General features: G+C 35.4%; 1 protein-coding gene across 12 annotated transcripts in view; it reads left to right on the forward strand.

Moving 5' to 3' along the window:
* The window catches only part of SOX6 (SRY-box transcription factor 6), an 843,047-nt gene that overhangs the window by 265,869 nt on the left and 551,475 nt on the right, over nt 1-25,703 (forward strand). For 7 of the 12 annotated variants that reach the window (XM_061440698.1, XM_061440700.1, XM_061440695.1 and 4 more), the window contains 2 exons: nt 19,109-19,190; nt 20,531-20,676. The exons of 4 other annotated variants lie outside the window; for them this stretch is intronic. The gene's annotated coding sequence lies outside the window, so the exon portion shown is untranslated. The remainder of the gene's footprint in view (nt 1-19,108; nt 19,191-20,530; nt 20,677-25,703) is intronic. One more of the 12 variants, XM_061440696.1, reaches the window with a different exon arrangement.

Consider the following 25,703-nt stretch of genomic DNA (forward strand, 5'->3'; position numbering starts at 1 on the left):
GCTTTAGGCGGTACACTTCCAGGAAAGTATTTGGAAAAAAGTAATATTATAAATTAGAGTTTAAGTGATTCAGTATTTAAGGTGGAGAGCAGTGAAAATTCCTTTGAAATCAGTTTTACCTTTCTTCCAGTAGCAGCATTGATTTGGGGCAGGTATCTTGAACCATCTTAAAAACTAGGTGTGAATATTTAATATAGTTTAATAAATTTTGTATATTTTTAATGCTTTAAGAATAAATAAGATGCTGTTCTTATGAGACTATAAATTCACATTTTATTATTTGTAGACTTAATTCTCATGTAAAACACAAAATATTAAACTCCATGGTTCATTTGGATTAAATATAAGCTTTCAATTTCTGCAAGGTATCATAGTGAGGATTAGGAGGTGAAGAAAATGGAGAAATGTAAAGTATCTTTGAAGGGCTCTTGAGAAAAAGGATGATTCCAAGGAGCTGAGCTTATCCTATTAGAAATCTGAGTGGAGGGAAATAATTTTGAACTTTGTCAAAATAAATTTGACAAATCCCATCATTGTTGCTTTATCCTTTCTTTTACCTCCTACCTCCCTTTTCTCATATCATTCAGTCATTTCTTGTAGTAAGTTTTTAGGATGATTAATTTTTTAAAGCTGCAAACATAAGATAATTACCAGGATTTCAACCAAGATGGCTTTAATTAAAATAGAGTTTACATTTCTCATCACCTCAAGGCTGTATTTCCTGACTTTTTTGCTTCTCCTCTCCTACAATCCCCCAACCAGATATACATAGACTAGCTTTGAACAGAGGTGATCCAATTAGCTGAGATGTTTTTCTTGTGACCTAACAAAGAGAGAGGGCTTTCCTGGTGGCTCAGTGGTAAAGAATTCACCTGCCAATGCAGGAGAATTGGGTTTGATCCCTGGGTTGGGAAGATCGCCTGGATAAGGAAATGGCAACCCACTCTAGTATTCTTGCCTGGAAAATCCTATGGACAGAGAAGCCTGGTGGGCTACAGTTCACAGGTTGCAAAAGAGATGAAAAGACTTAGTGACTAGATAACAACAAAGGAGAGAGGCTAAAAATAGAAAGGGCACTGTGGGTATAGTTTTCGTATGGTTATTTCTGGAGTTCAACTTAAAAAAAAAAACTCAAAAGACTTGTAGTCAGATTAGTCAGATTTTGTCTAATAATTTAAGTAAAAGTCATAGTAATCACATATGCCTAAAGTAATTTTTTTCCAGACTTGAGAATTTCTATACAATAATTTAGGCTATGGCGTTTGTCGTTTCTTTGGTCACTGGTCTCAAGCTTTGTTATGGGCCATCTCCCTTCCAACTGTGGAACCTTCTTATTAAAGAAATGTAGCAGGATACCATGACTAAGATAAGTCAAATAAAATTAACATGGCATCCAGAATGCTTGCATTGTCTTTTAATTATTGCAGAAACTGTCTGCCACTTACGCTGAATGTTGAGGCAGCTAAACGTTTATTTAGTTTACCCTGAAAACAAGCAAATAGGATCAGTGACAGTGGCTTCGTTTAGGAACTTTAATTTCCATATTTTGGAACTGCTTATTTGTTACATGATCTAAGACAGAAAGTTATACCTCATGGCCATGGAAGGTTTCTTAGTAAGGTGTGCAGAAGGTGGTCTGTGAGATAAGAAAGGTGGGATATTGTTTTGCACATCCATAATGAACAGACCACACCAAAGGTGTGTGAGAACCGATTAGAATCTTACCCACGTATATCTACTACCTAGGTTAGAGCAGGAAAACACTGTGAAGGAAAACTGTTATCGTTTCAGAAACTGAAAGCATTTTATTCTAGTTTTTTTTTTCTTTCTTAAAAATAAAGCCACCTTTTTCCTTTCCCCCAAATCGGCATTGTATAAGAAGACCTTGTTTTGCATGTTAATGATCGGTGAAAAACATCAACAGCAACACAGAGATAGAACTGCTTTTTCAGATTCCCACGTCTTTTTAGAAATTTGCTAGCAAATTGCCTTTTTATAAAATTTGTCTCTGTTCGTGGTTTCTAATAGCAAGATCCAAAATTATTTTATTGTCTAGTATAAAAGATGATTATTGCTTAGCTCCATGCTTCAGTTAATAATAACAACAATATCTTAATTTGGTATAACACTTGCTTTTGCAGAGATTTAATTGGCCAAATTTCATAAAACTCTGAGGTGAGTAGGAATTATCCTTATTTTTGCAAAGTAGCAGGACTCAAACTGAGGGATTTAGTATAAATTTAGTGCTTTTTCCATAACACCAATCTATCCTCTTTCAGAGAGTATTGTAGGTCTCTTTCTCTTGTTGTTTGATCACTACCTCAGTCTCTACTTGGTTGCTGTACAAATATTTTTGAAAAGTTTAAGCAGAGTAAGTCAGGGAGGAGATTGTGGAGAGCCATCTACCACTTTATTTCCTCATGTTCCTGGATCATTTGCTCCTCCCTGGCATTTTCCTATCCCCTTATTTCCAAACTCCACATGCTATGTTTCAGCTGAAATTTTTTGAATTGCTTAGATTTTTAGGAAACAAACAAAAAGAATCATGAAATCATCTCTTTGTGGTATTTTAAAATGGAGAGAAATTTGTTTCAAACTGAGCATAGCCCAGACCAAAGCTCCTTCAGTGAGAACATCTGTGATTTTAAGGACAAGTAGGTCTAAGTGCATTATCTTTAAAAATATTATTCCAGGCTAATCTTGACATAGAGCAGGTAAATAAAAAAGATGAGCTGTGAAAATCCACAAATAGGGCTTGAATGCCATTTTCCATGACAACGGGAGCTGCCCCATGAAAGCATTAATGCCAGGAATGTAAGGAATTTAAAATTGTGCCTTCTCAGTTTCACAGTTGTGTGCTCATGTTAATTAGAGATATACTGACATTTGGAGTATCTACATTAATACATACAGCTACTATACATTTGTGAACTGTGGCCAGAAATCTACTTTAATTGAAAGCAGTTTGCTAATTTGAATGTGTATATCCATTACATTTTAAGCTTTTAAATTTTATATACTGGTGCCCTTAGATACTTGCTCTTTCTATTCTCTCCACTTTCTGTGTCTAATTTATACCTGAAAGGACAGCCTGGTCTATTTTTAATCTCCTAGTGGTGTTTTCGAGCAATATTGATGGAATTTTGAGAAAAAAAGGTTTTTAAATAGTGTCCTTATATTTGCTGTACTTTGAATCTCTTTTCACTCTCTGACTCTCTAAATTGTTGGTTTTTCTTGCAAACTTTTAAGGTGGCCTGCCACCGAAATAAGGTAGGATTTAGGTTTATGGAATTTGCTTCACTGGCTATATTTAAGTACTAAAGAACTACTCTTCATGGTCATACTATGGTTTTAGCCAGAAGAGCCCAGTTTTAGAGACGCTGATGAGATGAACAGTGAAGAGGCATTCTGATTTTTCTAGTACAGCTGAGTTTCATCCTTCCTCTTGATGTCAAGCCGTGTATCTTAATTTTTGATTTGCAAACATGTTCACAATAGCTTGATGACTTCTTGAATCATCTTTAGCCATAGAGTTTTAGTTTGTCTATCTTAAAGGAAAACTTTGCATCTGTTTTTTTGAAAGTTTGTGTTTCTTAACAACCTGCCTGTCAGGATTTTTAACCCCATTGTTTTGTCCTTTTTGTCTAATGAAACTCCCACACTTACTTTTTGGACGAATCCCTGTGTATTTATTACACAAGACCACTTAGAAAGAAACTTCCTTTTTGTATCACCAGAATAAACTGCTCTAAAAATTTGTAATACTCTGGACTTATTTCATTAAACCATTTTACTGGCACCATTAAACTACTAAGACCTGGGACCATTAAAACTTACTCAGTACTACTATTATTATTATTATTATGGCCTATTTTACCCTTTATTAATTTTTTTTACTGTACTAAGTTCCTCTGCTCTTTATTTTTCCATGTTACTTACTACATATTGTGCCATCACAGCACATTTGGTAATTTCGAGTTAATTGCTCAATTATCAGGGATAGTCATGAAGCTCTGGAAACATGTGCAGTGGAGGATTTTAAAAATTTCAAAATAAGTTGGTGTGTCATAATCTTAAATGTGAAACATGCCAATATCTGCAGTCATAAAAATACACTGCCTGAGCTAGGCATTTCAGGGAAGGCAAAAACCTACTCTTAAAATCAGGGCTTTTGTCTGGCACTGAAGTGTTTCATCTTTGCTAATTTCAAACAACGTATCTAAATTTGATCTTGGTTTCCTTTTCAACTCCAAAAACTTGGTTGTGATAATAAGGGAAAAGGGAAGTAAAATTGTATTGATTCTGTTTGAATGTTTTAGTGGAACCTCAAAATCACGATATTTGCTGTCAAGTGGAATTTGGGGTGAGGTGGATCCATACTGGATGTCAGTCAAGGAAGCTGACTTACTAAAGAAGCAGAGTGGTCTCTTTATAATGTTTCTGCACTCATTAAGGCAATCCTCTAATCAGAAGACAGTGTTTCAGTGAAGATAATATGTCGATGATTTATTTACATTGAGAGACCTCATGAGAACAATGACACTTCGGGGACTTTTTCTGTGTCTTACACAGTAATATTCTCAGATGCCTTCAAGATAATTTTACATTATGGCAAAATAATTATTGTAACTCTTTTGGCAACTAGGCAAACTATCATTAAATTTTGCATTAGTATTCAGTTTAGGGTTTGCTCTAAACTAATATAGTGCCAACAGCTCTTTTTTAGATGCTATTATGGTTCTTTCACATTTTTATAGAACTGTAGTAAAGCTGAATTTACTGGCTACATTTGAAGGTGGAGTAGAGCTGCACAAGAGTCAACATTAAAGTGATTCAGTGCCCAATGGAGAAAAATTCTTCTTAACTTGAGATTGGAAACAATGTGGGGCTTGAGGGCAGTTTGCTAAGAACAGCTAATAAATTTGAATATTCCTCCCAAAAGCTGCTTTCTGAACTTTATAACCAAGAAGATAGGCTTTATCATCTTCCAGTATTCTTGCATACACTTTGTTAATATTTAAAGGAATTAAGTACATTATGGAGAAGGGCAAATAAAGCCATAATTTGAACTGAGTGGTGGTCTCAAATACAGGGAAGCAAGGGAGTGTCCATAAAAGTACTAATTATGCACAGATTCCTACTAGCTATTATTTTGTAATACAATAATCTTTAAGATGAGAAATATTGTCATGTTTATAATTCAGGAAAAAATAAAACCACCGATTTATTCAAGCATTTAGAAATATTTTAGCAACTACTCAGTTTGTAAAGATTGAATAATCAACAAAATCTAGAGCATTTTGTTGTACGTTTGTCTCTATATATAACTTTCAGCACATAGTTTTATCTGAAATACATATTTTATGTTATCATGGAGTATGGGTATAAATGCTTGTCATTTCACCAAATTTTTGCTAGTGCCAAAGATTAAAATGTGAGTGAAATATTTCCAGTAAAGATAAAAGCATTTTCTGCATTCTCTTTCTCCCTTCCTTCATCTCTCTTTTCCTTTTGCCCTGTTCTCTGCCTCTCTCTCTTCATATTTCTTACTGGAGTTTTTCAAAGACGCAAGGCAATTATTATGTAAAAAGGTTAATTTCCTAAGCATTATCTCTCATCAATGACTGGCAAAAAAGACTTACCCTTAATGTTTAATCAGTCAAAAAGTCTATCCACATGATAAAATTCTTGTTTGTATTATTATTTGCTTAGCAGGTACTTTCAAGAGGAAAAAAGATGATCACTAACCTAAGGATTTAAAAATTGATTTGTTATGGAGAGTTTATGTGGGTGGAGTTTTCTTTGAATACAGACTTACTGGAGTTAGTTCTTTCTCTTTCTTTTCAACTCACACAGTTTTATATAAGCTTAAGTGAATGAATTCATTAATAAAAGCAGATTTTCTATATTTATTTCACCTTTGGGCTCTTTTATACCTTTGGAAAGCACAAATACAACAAAATGGTATGTTGGACACTTAATTATTATTTTTACCTTTTTGACCCACCTATGGTAGATAATTAAGCATTAGCATCAATGGACTCCAAGTCTGTACCCCTATAACTGACTACATTAGTCAGACTGTAGATTATTTTTTCTTAAAGCTATGGCAGCTGGTAACAAGCCTATGACTTGGTTTCAGTTATTACCACTTGTGTTCTGAGTTTCACTGACCGTCGTATAGAAGAAATACAGATGTTGTTCTCTTGTGAATGTGATTTTTCTTCCAATTATTACATATATATGGCATCATCAATTATAATGGGTTAAGGTGAGATTGTTGCACATAATTTGATACCTGATATAGCAAGTATCAAGTGCATACTCATTGAATGGTTGACAACTTTAGGAGATTCTGGGCTTTGACCCTCATAGTGGCAGTGTGTGGAAGCTGCTGTTGATTTTGTGACTAATTACAAGAATTTTTTCTTGGACTTGCAGTCACAGGATAGATAGCTGCGAGGCAATATCTGGGGGAAGGCTGAGAAAGTAAAGCATGGAAAATGTGGGTATAAACTAGAGAGCTGAGTTTCAAAAAACTTTGAGGGTCTGGACCTTTCTGAGGAGACGATATGGTTGAACAAATGGGAGAAATACCCTTCCCTCCAATTTTACTGCAGTAATTGAGAAGAAGAGAAAAAAGGAGAGAAATTAGTGAAATAGGAACTGACTGAAATAGATTTTTATAAAATCATAAAATGGATTTGAGGACTGATTTTTCAAGATGCAGAAATATTTGTTTGGATCTGACAATAGTAATTTAAAAGGGGTTCTGTAGTTCCCTGCACCCCGTAATTATTTCAGTTTTATTGATTTCAGTTCAGTGCATTCTAAGGACAACAGTAGGAATTTTAGGAAATAGCTACCTCCCTGGGGCGGGGGGAGGGGAGAAGGCAGAAACAATGAGAACAGTTTTGCTTTATCTGGGTAAAGATTACTATAGATATATATGAAAATAACCATTTATGTATCACTCTTCTTATTTTACACGGGAGACCTTTAGAAAGGTTTCATGGTAACCATGACCAAGTAGCATCCCTATGTCTTCCAGGACAAAGAATCACATGAAGTAGGTTTCAATTATGGTATATAATGTTTTTAGTTTTGGACAGTGGCAAACTCTTTGAAATCACACTTCCATACAGTGACTTTTAGTGTGATGCATCTTCCTTTCCTTTCTCCTTCTACATCCCTTTCCTCTCTTCCTTTCTTTCCCTCCATCCTTTCTATCCTTTCTTTCAATTAGAGATAGTTTCTTTTCAATTAGTATGTATGCTGCTTGCCCACCTGTAAAATAATACATAACATGTGTTCCTTAAGCTGTATGCAAGGTCACCTTTTTGATTGAGGACTAAAGAATCCTCAGTGGATTTCTTATATGAACTAAGAGCACTCTCATTTATTGTATACAATTAAAGAAACTGAGGAACTGTTAGAATTAGTTTTACTATTGTGAAGTGATGATCATTCAAAAGAAATTATAATCTTTTATTGACTCAGCAGTTTACTAAACCTGAAGTGAAATTTGTCAGATTTTAAGGCATGTTGAGTGTTTGCTTACTAAGAACAAGATAAAGGAATATCGCGGTCTAAAAGGAGAACTTTTAAGTTTTCAGAAAGTCTTCCTGCAGCGAGATACTCTGTGCAATTGTGTACTTACAACCTGAAGGGAAGTCCTTAGTTGTGTTTTTCTGGCGAGTCTTTCACATAAGATGCATTCGTCTCAGTTCTTGCTATGGGTTGTTTCTTGAGAATAGTTTGATTTAAGGTTAGAGGGGGTTAATTATCCCATGCAACCGAAAGGAAACATTTACAAATTATCTCAAGGATACTAAACAGGAGATGAAATCCAGATATTCCTGGAAGAAAGTTGTGGATCGACCGAAGTGATGATTATAGAGAGCACTGACAGAGTAACACGCCGTGCATTAGTCTGTAGTGTCTGGAGTGAGCAGACTGACACCGTCCCCCAGCAGCACCTGCCAGTGCTCTAACATTTCCCAGTTTCTCTGTCAAGAGAGGAAGGGGAAGGAATCAAGTGTCTATATTTGGTAGAGTTTCCCTGGTGGCTCAGAGGTTAAAGTGTCTGCCTGCAAAGTGGGAGATCTGGGTTCGATCCCTGGGTTGGGAAGATCCCCGGGAGGAGGAAATGGCAACCCACTCCAATATTCTTGCCTTGAGAATCCCATGGACAGAGAGGAGCCTGGTAGGCTACAGTCCACGGGGTCGCAAGAGTCGAGCCCGACTGAGTGACTTCACTTTCACTTTCTTTCACTAGGTTAAAAACAGCTGTGTGTTGTTGAACACCTGTGTTTTCTAGGCATTGGGCAAGGCACTTCTACCTGTTATCTTTAATCCTTTTAACAAATCCCTCAAACCCCTGGTACTTTTCTCTAAATTCTGATGTATTTTTTTACCTTCATAGTAGTTATCTTGTTTTTGTATGTTTATTAATGTTTATAGTTTTCTTCACTAAACTATGAGCCCTGTCAGGGCAGATACCATGACTATTTTGTTCAAACCTGTACACTCAGTTTCTAGCACAATGTGTGACACATACTAAGTTCCTAGTAGATATTTGTTGAATAAATAAACAAATGAGCGACAACAACAAAAGATAAGGGAAAGATGCAAGGAATGAAAGGCAGAAAAAGGCAGAGCTGGGATTCAAACACAGTTCATTTGATTTCAGATTACATCTCTTCCCACTGTAGAACATCAGCATGGTTTTACTTTATCTGGAATATTATTCTTGATTATATCCTTAACTGATAAAATTTTCCTAAGTTCTTAGAGCACTTCAAACCTGTTTACATCTTATTCTGAGACCTCTTACATCTTACCCTGAGACTGAATGCCATGAAAAAGGCTGTCCCATTTTTTTTATCATTCTGTTGGAATATCGCAACTGTTCTATGCTAACAATTCTCTCCAGAAATATAGGTTTCATAGTCTAGATTTTTTGGTTTCTGTTCCTCCTATACAAAGAGAATGCGCTTCTTTCTCTTCTGAGACTGATCCTTAATTTCGATCCTTGTGCTAGAGTAATTGTTACATGCCTTGCTGAGTTTTTTTACTTGAGAAGACTTGTGTCACTCTAATTAGAGATAGCTTGTGGGAGGAGTCAGGCCAACCCAAGGAGCTCCTATCCTGGCAGGTGCCAGGCACTGGGGCTTGGTTTGGTCATTCAGCAGTGACCTCTTTCCACTTAGTTCAGTTTTATTGCTTGAATTTTTCCTTTACAAATATCATTGTCAAGAAGTTTTTTTTTGTTTAAACATTGGTATTTGCATGACACTATCAACTATTTCATTTCCTTTTATTCCTAGTGTCATCTTTTAAAAAGCCTTATTATGTCCTTCCATCTGTTTTCCAGGATGGGAGGAAATGTAAGAATGTAGAGAGTAAATGCAAGATTCACCTAATCTCTTTCCACCTCATGTGAAAGGTGTCATTGTAGTTAGGCTTTCAGCGATGCTATGTAACCTTGAAAGTATACATTTTTAAGGCTGTATAGATGTGGTTAGTTCAAACAGGAATGATGTATCTCCCAGGTATATTGAATGGTATTTAAATCTTGATGTCAACTTAAAGAGCCCTATATAAATTCCCAAGGAGGGTATAAGAAACAGATTTCTGTGATGTGAAGCTTCTTGGAAGCTCTGACCATCTGAGAATCTATCATTTGAAGCAGTCTGGCCTACTTACAAGTTAGCATCTTGTAGTTAAGTATCTTGTTAGTAAAGAGTGATCCGGAGAAGGCAATGGCACCCAAATCCAGTACTCCTGCCTGGAAAATCCCATGGACGGAGGAGCCTGGTGGGCTGCAGTCCATGGGGTCACTAAGAGTCGGACACGACTGAGCGACTTCACTTTCACTTTTCACTTTCATGCATTGGAGAAGGAAATGGCAACCCACTCCAGTGTTCTTGCCTGGAGAATCCCAGGGATGGGGCATCCTGGTGGGCTGCTGTCTATGGGGTCGCACAGAGTCGGACACAACTGAAGTGACTCAGCAGCAGCAAAGAGTGATCTGAGCCATTAGAGTCTTCACATTAGATGGTATAACAGTGGTCAATGTGATGTCCAAGTTGCCCTCTGAAAACTCTTTAAAGGAGATCAAACCAGTCAATCCTAAAAGAAATCAACCCTGAATATTCACTGGAAGGACTGATGCTGAAGCTGAAGCTCCAGTCCTTTGGACACCTGATGCGAAGAGCTGACTCATTGGAAAAGACCCTGTTGCTGGGAAAGACTAGGGGCAGGAGGAGAAGGGGGCAACAGAGGATGAGATGGTTGGATGGCATCACGGACTCAATGGACATGAGTTTGAGAAAACTCCAGGAGACAGTAAAGTACAGGAAGTCTGGTGTGTTGCAGTTCATGGGGTTGCAAAGAGTTAGACACAACTGAGCAACTGAACAGCAGCAAATCTGTTTTGCACTTATGGTAAATCCTTTTCTTGGTAGCAAATATTTTCTTCCAAGGAGAGTGTTTAGCTTCTCTTGGAAATTAATTCAACTCCATAAATATATACTGGGTACTGAGTGTATTCAAAACAGAAAATTAGATGCTGCATTGGAAACAAATGCAAATGTATGGAGTTTCTGCTATTAAGAACCTTAGAATCTAGACATAATTATTGAACGTTCTTATTCTTTTTTTGTGTCCCTGTGTCTAAATCGGTGTGTGGCTCAAAGGAATTAATAAATGTTAAGTAAGTTGCACTGATTATTGCAGAGAAGACAAACAGAGGAGATATGTTATTCTTTATGCCTTAATAAAAAAAAAATTGTCCTCTAGGGAGTTTGAAAGAATTGAAGATAATCCCTTTAAGAAAAAGGACCTTAACTTAGGAAGCAGACTTTCTGATAGTCTTTGAACGCTGAATTGAATTTTATCAGTGGAATAGGGGATGAAGAGACAGGTGCATCTTGTTAGTGAGAGAACTGGCACAAACATGGGTAGGGGAGAGATGGAAGGAAACAGGGAAGTATGGGATAGGGAATAATGAGAAATCCAGTTCGACTGAGGTAAAGGGTATGCATAAGCTAGAAAATTTAGTGTGATTATATCATTGTGGCACATAATGGTAAGCTAAGGCATTTGGTAGATTTGAGAGAGCCATCAATCCAAATAGCTGAGGGGTATGGCAAGAGCTTTGCTTTTGAGAAGTTAGTTCAGCCAGCAGTTTGTAGAGTTGATTAAAGGGGGAAAGAAAAGACTTTAACTAGGGAAACACCTTGTTAGATAGTTTAGGCAGGAGGTAAGAGGTTTAAACAAGAGTAGGTATTTTGAGAACAGAATGTTAGAAATAGAAGAGACTTTGTTAATGTGGTGTTAGTAAGATGGCTGGGTTATATCTGATGGGGGGAGCATGAGGAAAAGAAAGGGGTCAAAATTACTCATTGCTTTTCCCTGTTCCCTGTTCTCAGCACTGAATTTTTGAAAAGGCAGAGGGAAAATATCATGCTAATGATCTCATGTCAATGCTCAAATCCCTTGCATCTCATTGGTTAGATCCCCACTGAAAATTGAGGATACTTTTTCTTCCCATGGAGGCCTGGAAGGAAGATGTGTTTTTAAATGAATGAGAATATACTTGAAATCACTTGGTAATTTAAAGGCATAGCCTAAACACAGAAGATGTTAATACTAGGGACTCAAGTATACAGGCAGGGCCTTGTTGATTTCAGGGACATAAAGTAAAACTTGACTACCATGAGTGAGAAGAGTGAAGATACTGAGAATTATGGCATTCCTATCAGGTGGCTTTCACATAGAGATTAATACATGACATCTGTGAGGAATAAAACAGGTGTGCACAGAGTCTGGTTACTTTTAAAACTCTCTCAAATAAAATGATGACTACAACTCCCTTGTTATATTGCTACATTCTGTCCTCCACAGAAGGTGTAGTCAAAGGAAATATTATGCTTTGGGTATAGGTCCTTTCTACTTGTCTCTTTCAAGGGAAAAGGAAAGAGTGCAGAAAAATACATTCATGACTAAGAAAAGAGACTGAAATAAGATTTTTAAAATAAACTTTTTCAAGAAAATGGAATAAAGTCAAGCTGATTTTGAAAAGGATTCTATCATTCTCATTGTCTTGTATTCAGACTAATACTAACATGCATTAATTCATTTATTCATTCACTCAATAAGTATATGAATTCAGGATTCTTCTGGATATGAGGTGGAATTTAAAATGGTGAATGAAGAGTTAGTCATCAGGAATTTATGATCTATTATGGGAAGAGATGAAATATACATATACATATATATATATATAAGGAAAAAAAGTAACTGTTACAAAACCTAGTAATTCCCGTCTAGGAAATGTTTTGCTCAGTGTTTCTCCTGGGAGACCTGCAGGAGTTGTTCTTCTCCATTCATATGCATTCAGTTGTATGTACTGTATGTACCTTAGCCTGCTGACACACCGAGCCCCTTGCCAGTTCGTCATCAAAGGGCCCTCTTTCATAACCTGTGTATGACTTAAGTTTCTGTCTCACTTGTACCTATCAAGCTGTTCATTTTATGTATTGCCTAATAGGTTTCATTGAAACGCTTTTCGAATGAATTACAGACATGCTCTCTTACATTCTATGAATTGAGATATTTTGGGTTAAAAATCTTAAAAATTTATGTATCCTATGGGAAAGTTAAAGTCTGTTACTTTTCCACATCTTAAGCTTTTTATATGTCTTTATATTTTAAAACTCCAAAACAACTTTTGAGTGCCTTCTGTGAACCAGAACTGTAGTAGATAATACGTATTAGATTAAAAATATAGCGTGTGGAATACCTGCCACCCCTGGATACTGCTGTGTACTAGCTGTGATCTTAGGCAAATCATGTAACCTCTTGGAACCTTAGCATGCTCATCTGTAAAGTGAGAATATTACCTATTACCTACTGCATGTTTTTTTTTTTTTTTTTAACAGCTTTGAAAGTGAAGTTGCTCAGTCGTGTCCAACTTGAGATATAATTGGCATATAATAAACTTAATATATTTAGAGTATAATTTGATGTTTTGATATATGTATACACCAGTCAAGCCATTTCCGCAGTCAAGATAATTTACATATACATAATCCTATGGTTTCTTAATGCCCCTTCAAAGTCCCTTACTCTACCCATCCTTGATCTGTTTTCAGCCTCATCCCTAGGCAATCACTGGTCTGTTGCCATTATAGATTGCATTAAAATTTTTGTTTTATGTAATTGGAATCATACATTATATACAATTTTTTGGTCTAGTTTCTTTCATTCAGCATGATTATTTTGAGATTCACTCATGTGCATGTCAATAATTTATTTTTAAAATTGAGGATTAGTATTTCATTGTAAGTAGATACCACAATTTGATTATCCATTTAGGTTCTTTCTAGTTTTTGGCTGTTACAAATGAAGCTGCTTTGAACATTTGTCTTTAGGCGAACATGTTTTTTCATTTCTTTTGTATAAATACCTAGGAATGGAATAATTAGGTTACATAGGTGCATGTTTAACTTTATAATAACTGCTGATTTTTCCAAAGTGGTTTACCATTTTACATTCCTACTAGCAACGTGTAAGAGTTCCAGCTGTCCCACATTCTTGACACTTTGTATGTTTAGTCTTCAATTTTAGCTATTCAAGTGGTCTGTAGTGGGTGATTCGCTGTGATTTTAATTTTTATTTCCCTAATGACTGATGATGTTGAGCTTTCTTCATGTGCCTTTCTGTCATCCATGTATCTACTTTGTTGAAGTGTCTTTTAAATCTTCTACTGTTCTTTTTTTAAACTGGGGTTGTCTTTTTTTATTGAGTTGTAATAGCTTTTTAATTTTTTCAAAAATATGAGTTATTTGTCAGATACATGTTTTGTGTATTTTTTTTACTGGTCTGTGGCTTGCCTCTTAAGTGTCATTTGAAGAGCCAGTGTTTTAAATTTTGATAAAGTCCAATTATTGCTTCTCTTTTGTATTTCATACTTTCTGTGTCACATTTGAGAAAGTTTTGCAAAACCAAAAGTTGCCAAGATTTTTTTTCTAAGCATTTCATTAGAAGTTTTATAGTTTTAGATTTTAATTTAGGTCTAAGATTTGTTTTATTTTTGTAATAGGGTGAGATGCGATTTCAGGTTTATATTTTTGCTTATGGCTATCCAAGTTTTCTAGTGCCATTGTCTGAAAAGGTTTTCTTTTTCCCCATTAAATTGCTTTGGCACTTTTGTTGAAAATATGTTGTCCATATATGTAGAGGTTTATTTCTGGAGTCTCTGCTCTGTTCCATTGATTTATTTGTCTATTTTTTATGCTATTATCCTAATTACTTGATTACTGTAGCCTCGTAGAATGAGATGGGAGGTGTTAGCTTCTATTCAGTTTTCTGGAAGAGTTTGTATACAATAGGTATTATTACTTTTTAAATACGTGAGAGACTTCACTAACGAAACCATATGGGGCTTGGAGTTTTCTTTCTGGGAAGGTTTTTAACTACAAATTCAAGTTTTAAAAATAGGTATAGGGCTATTTAGGTTATCTGTCTCATCTAAGGTACGTACTTTATGAATATATGGTGATATTACCTCTCATTTATGATAGGAGAATGTAAATATAACAGCAAACATAATATCGCTTTCCTGTTTTCTATTGATTTCTGTTTCTGGTCTTATTATTTCATTTTTTTCTTCATACTTTAGGTTTCAGTTGCTCTTATTTTTCTAGTTTCTTAAGGTAAAAGCTGAGATCACTGATTTGAGACCCCCTTTTTCAATATGGGTTTTAGTGCTATAAAATTTATTTCTAAGTAATGCTTTAGCCGTGTTTCATAAATTTTAATATGTGGTATTTACATTTTTATTCAATTCAAAAGACTTTCTAGTTTCCCTTTTGATTTCTCCTTTGATTTCTGTGTCATTTAGAAGTGTTATTTTCTAATATTTTTATATTTTCCAGCTGTCTTTCTGTTGCTGAATTCCTAGTTTTTTTGTTGGTTGGCAAATTCTATTAATGTAAACTGGATAAAGCTGGTTGAAAGTGTTGCCCCAGTCTCTTCAATATCCTTACTGATTTTTTTGGTCTATGTGTTCTATCATTCATGCAGGGAGAGAGATTCTGAGAACTCTGATGAAATTTCTTCCTGACATTTTATTAGTTTTTCTTCCTTGTATTTTGAAGCTCTATTAGGTGGATACATTTTTAGAGTCATTATGGCCTCCTAATGAGTTTACCCCATTACCATTGTATAAGAATCCCTTTATCCATAGTAATATTCTTTGCTTTGAAATATGCTTTGTCTTATAGCCACGGCAGCTTTCTTTTTATTAGTGGTACTATGGGATGTATTTTCCATCCTTTAACTTTTATAGTCTTGTGTCTTCATTTTAAAAATGGATTTTGTATAGCCTGCATGAAGTTGAGTCTTGCTTTTTATCCAGTATGACAATCTCTCCCTTTTAATTTGGGTGTTTATTTACATCTAATGAGACTATGGACATGGTTGAGTTTAAATATAAGATATACCTTTGTTTCTTATTTGTACCACCTGTCATCATCACCTTTCCCCCTTTTCTTCTTTTTTTTTAAAAAATTTATTAAAAATGTTAAATTTCATTTAAAATCCCTTATTGGCTTATTAATTCGATTTTTAATTGTATTTTAGTAGTTGCTTTAGTATTTATAAAATACAATTAAAATGGAATTAATAAGCCAGTAAGGGGTTTTAAATGAAATTTAACATTTTTAATAAATTTTTTTATAGCAATCCTATACAACTTATCTGGAGAAGGCAATGGCAGCCCACTCCAGTACTCTTGCCTGGAAAATCCCATGGACGGAGGAGCCTGGTAGGCTGCAGAACATGGGGTCGTGAAGAGTCGGACACGATTGAGCGACTTCACTTTCACTTTTCACTTTCATGCATTGGAGAAGGAAATGGCAGCCCACTCCAGTGTTCTTGCCTGGAGAATCCCAGGGACGGGGAGCCTGATGGGCTGCCGTCTATGGGGTCACACAGAGAAGGACACGACTGAAGCGACTTAGCAGCAGCAGCAGCATACAACTTATCATAGTCTTACCTCAAGTAATATCTCACAGGACAGACAGGATGAGAATCTTATAATAACATACTTCCAAATTTTTCTTCCCAGCCTCTGTGCAACTGTTACACTTGATCTTAGTCAAAAGGCTAAGAAAAGATGCCTCTGTGCAATCATTGTCTTACATATTACTTCTACATATGTTATAAATCTAAAGATAGTTATTTTTGTTTTGAATAGTCAATATTTTAAAGATATTAAAAAATAAAGTCTTTAGTATTTACCCAGATGTTTACCATGTTGTGTTCTCTTTTCTCTTTGCATAGATTCAGATTTCTATTTGTCAGTTACCTTCTGCTTGAAAGACCTCTTTAATATTTCTTGTAGGATATGTCTGCTGGTGAGATGGTGATTTTTCATCACCTTTTATATTCATGAAAACTTTATTTTGCTAACTATAGACTATTAGATTAACTTTTTGTGGTTCAATCATCTTAAAATACTGATCCATTGTCTTTTAGCTTATATTGTTTTCAAAAAGCTGTCTGCTGTAATTTTTATTATGTTTCTTTGGTGTCATTTCCTCTGGCTGCTTGTAAGATTTTCTCTTTGTCATCAATTGTAAGCAACATTATTGCTACGTGCCTTAGTGTAGTTTTCTTAATGTGTGTTGAGCTTGGATTTTCTGAGATTCTTGTATCTGTAGGTTTATTGTTTTTGTCACATCTGAAAAATTTTCAGCCATTATTACTTCAGAACTTTTTATTCACTCCTATTCTTTGTGGAATCCAATTACACATGTTTTAGGAGGCTTGAAGTTGTTCTTCAGTTCACTGATCCTGTTCACATTTTGTTTTTCACCTCCCGTTCAGTTTCATTTTAGATTGTTTCTGTAGATAAGTCTTGAAGTTCACTTTGTCTTTGTCCTTCAGTGTTGAATCTGCTTTTAATTCTTCTCCCATGATTTTTCATCCCAGACGTATTTCTTTTATATCTAGAAGTTACAGTTGAGTCTTTATTACATATTCAAGATCTCTACTTAGTATGGTTAGTATTTACTTTAGCTTCATGGACAGATAAGATGCAACTAATAACTATTTTAATACCTGTATACTAATTCTATCATCTGTGTCATTTCTGGATATATTTCAATTGATTGCTTTTTCTCTTCATAATGAGTGGTATTTTTCTGCTTCTTTTCATACTGATGATATTTTATTGGATGCCAGAAATTGTGTAAATTTTACCTTGTCAGGTCCTGAATCTTTCAGTATTTCTATAAATATTTTTGGATTTTTTCCGGTATGTAGTTAATATACTTGGAAACAGTTTGATCCTTTCAGTACTTGCTTATAATCACTGTCAGTTGGAACCAGCACCTTCTTTAGGGCAAAGTTTTACATTGCTGAGGCAATACTCTTATGAGTATTCTATCCAGTGTCCTGGCATTATGAAGTTTTACACTTTGATGATGGGAAATTGAATTATTCCTGGATTTGTGTGAGCTCTGGGGATTGATTATATATTTTTCTAACCTTGGTTGGTTTCCTCACACACGTGTGCTTATCAGTAATTGTGAGGGATTCTCTTCCAGACCTCTGGAAGTCTGTGTGCAGGTCCCTCTCCTCTGTTACTCTACCTTATCAACTATATCCACCTTGGCCTCGCTAGACTCCCAGCTTCATTTTCTTAGACCATTAGGCTCTGCCTCTGTATACTGAAGTTAGTAATTTCTTGAGGCAGTAAGCTTGGACAACTGTAGGGAAGACCTCATTTGTTTTTCCTTTCTCAGGAATCACTGTTCTTCATTGCTTGATGTCTAGTTTCTGAAAACTGTTGTCTATGTATTTCATCCAATTATTTTTTTTCTAGTTGTTTAACCCAGAAGGATAAATCTAGTCCCTTTTAGTCTATCTTTGTCAGAGACAGAAGTCTCCACATATGTGAATAAATATATGATATATATTAAACATTCAGTATATTGAGTGCTTCACACATAAAAAGTACTAATGATCATTACTATTGTCATTTCTCCACCTGCATCCTGTTCAATAATGCAACTTAACTTTATATACCACCTTCTATATGAAGCCTTCCGGATGAATGTTACTCTTTATTCTTTGTACTCATATCACTTTAAATGTACTTCCATTATGACATGGATCTACATTATAAATTTTGGTTTACTTGTTTGTAGTCTGTCATAGATTATAAGTTCTTAGACAAATGAGGTCTATCTTATTTACCTATTCTTAAGTTTCCAGCATATAGTAAATGCTTATATTTTGTTGCATAAATGAATAATCGAAAATACCTTACATCTTCTAGGAAATATTTAAGAGTAGAATTCTTGATTAGGAAGGAAAGAGAAGGAAGGTTGATTAGGAAGGCTTAGTGGTATGAGAACATTTGAGCAGAATGAAAGTGGAGAGTTCCAGAGAGCAGCATGAAAGCAAAAGGTGGTTGGTTGATAATATGTAATAATGATAATAACACTAGTAAATACTTCTACTACTAAAGTTATTATGAAGGTGAGAAAGGCTAGAGAAGTATAGAATGGAGAGTAAGAGAGTTTTATTATAGTGTGTCAATGAAACCATTTTGTGAAACCTTCAACACCTTGCTGAATACAGGCGATAATATTGGTAGCATTACATAAATGTGTATTGTGTGAATCAGTATAACTTGAATTGTTATAATAGAGGCTTTTAAACAAAGTGCTGAGAGAACACTATACTTTTTGGAATAAGTGAACCTTGGAAGGAGGTGGCAGAAATAGATGAACTGAGAAGCAAAAAGAAATCTTAGATAGTAGAGAACAGCATAAATACAAAAAACACTATGGGCAATAAATAACCATAATAGAAGGAACAAATGGACCTTGGAGCTGGGTTCACTAGGGCTTCACTCTTATCTCTGCCACTTGGTGTAATTCTGGAAAATTGCTTAACTTATCTGAGACTCAGTTCCTTCATCTGTAAAATGGGTGTGGTTGTTGGGAAGATTATATGATGCATAGAATAAATTTATTTTATGTCTGGCAGATAGTGGGTCCAATAACTATTAGTTTCTTCTTTTTAGACTTTCTATATCTTCTGATGAGGAAAGAGAAATGCTTCAAGAAGGACTTTGTGACCCCTCATCACTTTGTATAAGAGCCCAGGTATAATATATAATTTATGAGTATAACTAATGTTCCCATTTATTTCCTATTTCCATGGCAAATGAGGATTGAATTGTATTTTTGTGGTCTAATTTTAAGACCTTAGGAAACTTTAACACCTAATTTCTTTGCATCTTTTAGTTTTAACTTATGTTTATAACTATTAGAATTATTGGCTAACTTTACATACAAATGAAACAATTTTACAACCACAGTTCAGTATTTTTCAGAAATGTTTCTATTTATAGGGAATATATCTACTGAGTGAAAGATTGGAAAGATGAGTATCAGAAATTCTAAAGTTTTCCAAGTCTGGAAACCACTTGTATTCTTTTGAGTTATTTGTTTTAAGAATAAAATCAGTTTGATGTCAATTTCCCATCATGGAAATCATATAAGATAAGGTACAGAGTAAAGTTTAGAAACTTTTGACTTTTAAAAAATAATCATACTTTAAATCTCCAGTTGGTTTATAAAAGACCATTATTAATGTGCACTTACAAAAATTTTTGGATACATGGATTTTAAAAGGAGTTTTAGAATAATTGAAACAGAATAACTTTTTTTTTTTTCCACTGAAGGAAAAATTCTGGACTCTTCCAGTTAGCCAACTCCATGCTTGGTTAAGACAGCTAAAGAATTTGCAGTCAGTAGAATAAAAATTGATAAGCTGTAGTAGTCTTGGAGTCAATTTTCAGCACTGTTTTTGGCTGTTGAATACTTACATTGACATATACTGCTGCTGCTGCTTCTGCTGCTAAGTTGCTTGAATCATGTCCGACTCTGTGCGACCCCATAGACAGTAGCCCACCACCAGGCTTCCCCATCCCTGGGATTCTCCAGGCAAGAACACTGCAGTGGGTTGCCATTTCCTTCTCCAATGCAGGAAAGTGAAAAGTGAAAGTGAAGTCTCTCAGTTGTGTCCGACTCTTCGCGACCCCATGGACTGCAGCCTACAAGGCTCCTCTGTCCATGGGTTTTTCCAGGCAAGAGTACTGGAGTGGGGTGCCATTGCCTTCTCCTTGACATATACTACTCATAGGTATAGTGCATAATGCTTGCTAATCCTTCCAAATGAAGAACCGCCTTTAATCATCTACCTGGTATCTCAACTTCTCGGTGCTGAGTTGGCAAGGATCTGGCATGTGGTGGCACCTGATTTCATCTGCTGTTTTCACTATAGACTAGTTCTTTGCATTTATGAGTCTTAGTCTGGCATTGATGACAGTTTGTGTGGTTGAAAATGACCTTAGTTTTAGTTTAAGACATGTTGCCTCCAGGATACTTGTAAACATGTTGAGAGGCTGAGTTTTGATGAATGTCACAAAACTCCTCAACAGGGCATGAACTGAGACCAAGGACCCGACAATATTAATAATTCAACATTTGGCAGTATTGTGGATATTAATGCATTCGTAGTTCATCTTGACAAACCTGGGCCCAATCACATGTGAAAATGAGTTTAGTCATCTAATTTTAGTTTCTGGTGAGTATTTTTATACTTTTTTTCAAACTGGATGAAATGAAGAAAATAATCACTTTGTAGAGATGCAAGGTTCATAGCTATGAACACATAACTATGCGTTGAGAAATAAAAGAAAATGTTTTACAATAAATTGCCATCTTGATTTAATGAAATAATGGTTAGGAATTCTTATAGTGCATTACAGCTGATTTGTGATATTTTAAATTGCCCGTTTATTCAGAATTTGAATATAAAGTACCTATTTTGGTATTAAAGCTAAACATATAACTCCTAACTTTAAATAACCAGTAAATTTATGTAATCTATGTTGGTAAACTGTATAAAGTATTTATAATAACACTTAAAACAGGCTAATAATAAGTACGTATAATAGCTAAATATATTCAGTATTTTACATATATTGCTTTCATGGGAAAATAAATGTATCTTCTTGTATTAAAATGCCACAGTAATGACACAATTCTATTTAATTGTTAGTAACTCTAGGACATACCTTATAATTTGTGGGTCCTAGAAATAATATGGCAGTGACTGGAGTGGAAAGATCTTGCTCCTTAAAATTTGGTGACTTGTTGAGCTGTTTGAATAATCTATGTCCTTCTGGCACAGATCAGATACATTTTATGATCACAAAAGAATTATTTTAGATCTCTAAACTAGCATCTTTTAGGCTAATATTACCACTTTGTTGTAAAATTTCTTCTTTTAAAGGGTATAAATGAAAATTTTAAATTTTTATGTGAAGAAAAAGGTTATTATTTATCCTTGAAGTGTTTGGGTCTATATTTCTACCTAGAAATTCTTACTGTTATATTCAAGTTGAGCTGCAAAGAGGAGAAGCTTATAAATTAAAAAAAAAGACTTTTTGTGGTGATAAAATGTGATTTATATTACTTGGTGAAAGACATCAACTTAACACTGGAAGGAAATAAACAAATCAAATGGACACTATTTTATTCTGATTGCTTACATACTTTTAATAAATTTCAAAATAGTCAGACTTATGTCTCAATATTGTATTTTCATTCACATATATCTTCCAATGGGCAATTATGTCCACATGATAAATATGTGGGGTTAATAATGATAATTTGCTACCTGTGTCATGAAGCAGCTCCTTTTGAACTTTACGTAAAAAATTCCATAGTTTTCTTGGTACATCTTTAGAGTATGAAAAATCTGAATTAAAAGGAAAAAAAAATAACACTCTAAAAATCTCATCTTGCCAAGAAGTGAATTATATATAAGGTCTGAAAATAAGTAGAAAAGAATTAGAGGTGCATTTTAGATAGCAGACTGGATCCATTCAAATAATTTGCAGGAATGGTTTCATTATGCTATAGTTGTAATAAATGATATTGTGCTACAAGCTTAGAATAAAAATGGAATAGGTTTTAAACCAAAATCTACTTTGGTAACTTTGGTTCAGTTTCTTGCCACTTCTATATCCCTATGGAGAATGCACTATATCTTTGTGAACAACTTGAATTGCTCTTGCACTGGAAAATCATAAAGTCCAACTTGGCTTTTGGCACAGATTAGGTAAAGCTGATTTTAAAAGAGAAAAATTGGATACTCAGCAAACCCTAGTGGAATCTTGCCTGGTAGCTCAGCTGGTAAAGAATCTGCCTATAATGCAGGAGACTCTGGTTCGATTCCTGGGTGGGGAAGATCCCCTGGAGGAGATCATGGCAACCCACTCCAGTATTCTTGCTTGGAAAATCCCCATGGACAGAGGAGCCTCCCAAGCTACAGTCTATGGGGTCACAAAGAGTCGGACACGACTGAGTGACTAAGCAGCAGCAAACTCTAGCAGATATTTTGACACAATCTTGGAGCTGATAAGAGTTATCATAAATTTAAATATTACCTTTCCTATCACAGAAACTTCACTAATAAATGACTTTGAATATGTTTTGAATGACTAAGCATTCTTTGTTTTACTAATAAGTCCTCTGGAAAGCTACGACTTTTTTGGGATGGTTTTACTTTTGGAGAAAAGAGTGTTGAAGAGAAGGTACTGATGATGTGTCACATAATTTTACAACTTTCATAACTGCTTTTAACTAAAAAACTATCTCTGATTAAAATAACAATTGAGCTTGTAATTTTATCCGAACAGCTGCTGCTACAGGGGGTCATTACCTTGGAGAGCTCGAAAATAATCGTAGTCCTGGTACATGAGTTATGTAGTCTTGTGTTTTACAGCAAAGCCCAAAGTTTAAAGCCTATAGAAGAATGTTATTTGAAAGCTGTCAAACCATGTTAAAAAAGACTGCATCGTCAAAAGGCCCTGGTGGCCACGATTCTGCATGTAGCCTTGTCTTATTCATTATAAAATGCATGTTTATAAAGTTCCACAGAGCATCCAATTCCCAATTCACTTATATCAGCAAGACTTAACTTGCTCATTAATCTAAATTCTTTTGCAACTTTAATCTACATGTTTAATTAATCATAAAATGAGGCGGTAAGTAATTTCAGCAATGTGTGGCTTGTTATCAGATGCATTTAATCACTCTTCTGTGAGCTCATTTGGAAACACCTGAAGATGTCGAGTGCAGTTTGAATAAGCATAAATTATTCTTTGTCAGTGTACTTCACTCAACTAATAAGACATTAATTTAAAAGGCACTGTTTGTCATTTTTAGATCTTTACCAATATTTTTAGCTTAGCAATATAACTCTAATTGTATATATGATTCACAACTAGTGCCCGACATAGGAAAGGGTAAGAGTTTAATTCATTTTTCTTATTTACATGTAATTATGTCATGTAATCTTAGTTTTTAATGAGGATTAACCATCTTGTAAGTATTCATATGCTTTTGGAATAAGGTACTAATGAATTATAGCTGGAAAAATTATTTGTTGGTACAAAGACTTGTGATTCCTTATTTCTTGTCTAGGTTAGGTCTGAAAGACATGAGGTTTGGGACAGGGCTTTGATTTGAGGATGTAGACATTGCATAGAGATTATATGATGCAGATATTAACTTTAAATAATTCAAGTAAAATGCTATATTCAGGCATCCCACATAATAACATATGTAATTCTTATATAGGATCAGGTAGCCTAAAAAAAATATGGCGAAGGCGATGGCACCCCACTCCAGAACTCTTGCCTAGAAAATCCCATGGACAGAGGAGCCTGGTAGGCTGCAGTCCATGGGGTCGTGAAGAGTCAGACACGACTGAGCGACTTCACTTTCACTTTTCACATTCATGCATTGGAGAAGGAAATGGCAACTCACTTCAGTGTTCTTGCCTGGAGAATCCCAGGGACGGGGGAGCCTGGTGGGCTGCCATCTATGGGGTCGCACAGAGTCGGACACGACTGAAGTGACTTAGCAACAGCAACAGCCTAAAATAATGACAGTCCCATTTTCCATCCTACTCTCTTAACAGTATTGCCCATTTGATGACAGCATTTTTTTTTTTAAAGATAAGAAACAAGAACAACAATAAAAGCAAAAACTCACTAAAAGCTTCAGAGCAAAAGAAAATTCATGAGTTATATATCTTGAATGAGTTATATATCTTGGTGTCAGGACTATAGGAATAAGAATTTCATTTTATAGGATGTCATCACTTGTCCTGTTTATGCCATGAGAGCAGTGACACACTGTAAGAATAATCATCTCAGTGGAAACAAATTTATTTACCTACCGTGGAGCATCCCTTTTCATCTTACTCATGAACTTATCTCACTCATATGCTATCTATGCATTGTCAGCAGTGAGCCAGAGGGGATGATTCCTGAAAAGGGAATATTGGTTTGAACTGAAATATAGCCGTATTCTCCATTTTTATTTGATGTGCACACGTCCTGGGTTTCTTCCCTTTCTTCAGGGATCTTTTACACTGAGCTAGCAGTTATTTATATGTCCATTTCTTGCCTTATGCCTCATGTAAAAATTCTTCTCCCTGTTTTCCTTTCTAAGGGAAAGCAAAGTCCCAGGAAATGTCATTTGTATAATTCAAGGCATATAGGTCATAGCAGTACATTGTAATGGATGGCACTTACCCTTATTTCACTTAAAGCACTATAAATTGTTTTCTTAAAGCCACTGATGAAAACGTTATACCTTCTTTAGAGTCATTCTTGATGAGCAGCATTTCATCTGAACTTTCTTGGTAAGAAAGTTTCCTCATTCCTATAAAACTTTAGTGGATAGACATATACAGTCTAATATGAAGGCTTGCCATCAGTTTTTCTTGATAAGAAACCTCAAACTTCCATAGCTGCTCTTCCCCTGGAACAGCCTGTGATACTTTTTTTCCAGACAGATTTGTTTTCTAACTTACTATTTTGGTGCAAAGAAAGAACACAGTGTTCTCCCCTCTCATCCCAACTGATGTGCGAGAAGCCGGCCCTATTGTCCTATTAGTAAGTTCCTCCACACAAAGACAATGATTTATTTTATCAAATGCTTATGTATTAGTTGTAGCTATTTGTCTATATTATGTACTTCAAGAGGAAAATGATAAACTCAGTTCCATGTGGCTCTTTTAGCCTCAAATATTTGAATGTGTGCTTAGATAAATACACACAGTGTTACACACGACACACACACATGACACTTCTGCCCAGACACAAACAAGGACATACCACTTAAGCATGCTTCTTCAGTGGAGACCTCACAGTTGCTTCAGTTCAGTTCAGTTAGTTCAGTCTTTCAGTCGTGTCCAACTCTTTGCGACCCCACGAACTGCAGCCTGCCAGGCCTCTCTGTCCATCACCAATTCCCGGAGCCTACCCAAACTCATGTCCATTGAGTCAGTGATGCCATCCAGCCATCTCATCCTCTGTTGTCCCCTTCTCCTCCTGCCTTCAGCCTTTCCAAGCATCAGGGTCTTTTCAAATGATTCAACTCTTCACATCAGGTGGCCAAAGTATTGGAGTTTGAGCTTCAATATCAGTCCTTCCAATGAACACCCAGGACTGATCTCCTTTAGGATGGACTGGTTGGATCTCCTTGCAGTCCAAGGGACTCTCAAGAGTCTTCTCCAACACCACAGTTCAA

This window comes from Bos javanicus, chromosome 15, assembly GCF_032452875.1.
Source record: "Bos javanicus breed banteng chromosome 15, ARS-OSU_banteng_1.0, whole genome shotgun sequence".
NCBI classification, from domain to species: Eukaryota; Metazoa; Chordata; class Mammalia; order Artiodactyla; family Bovidae; genus Bos; species Bos javanicus.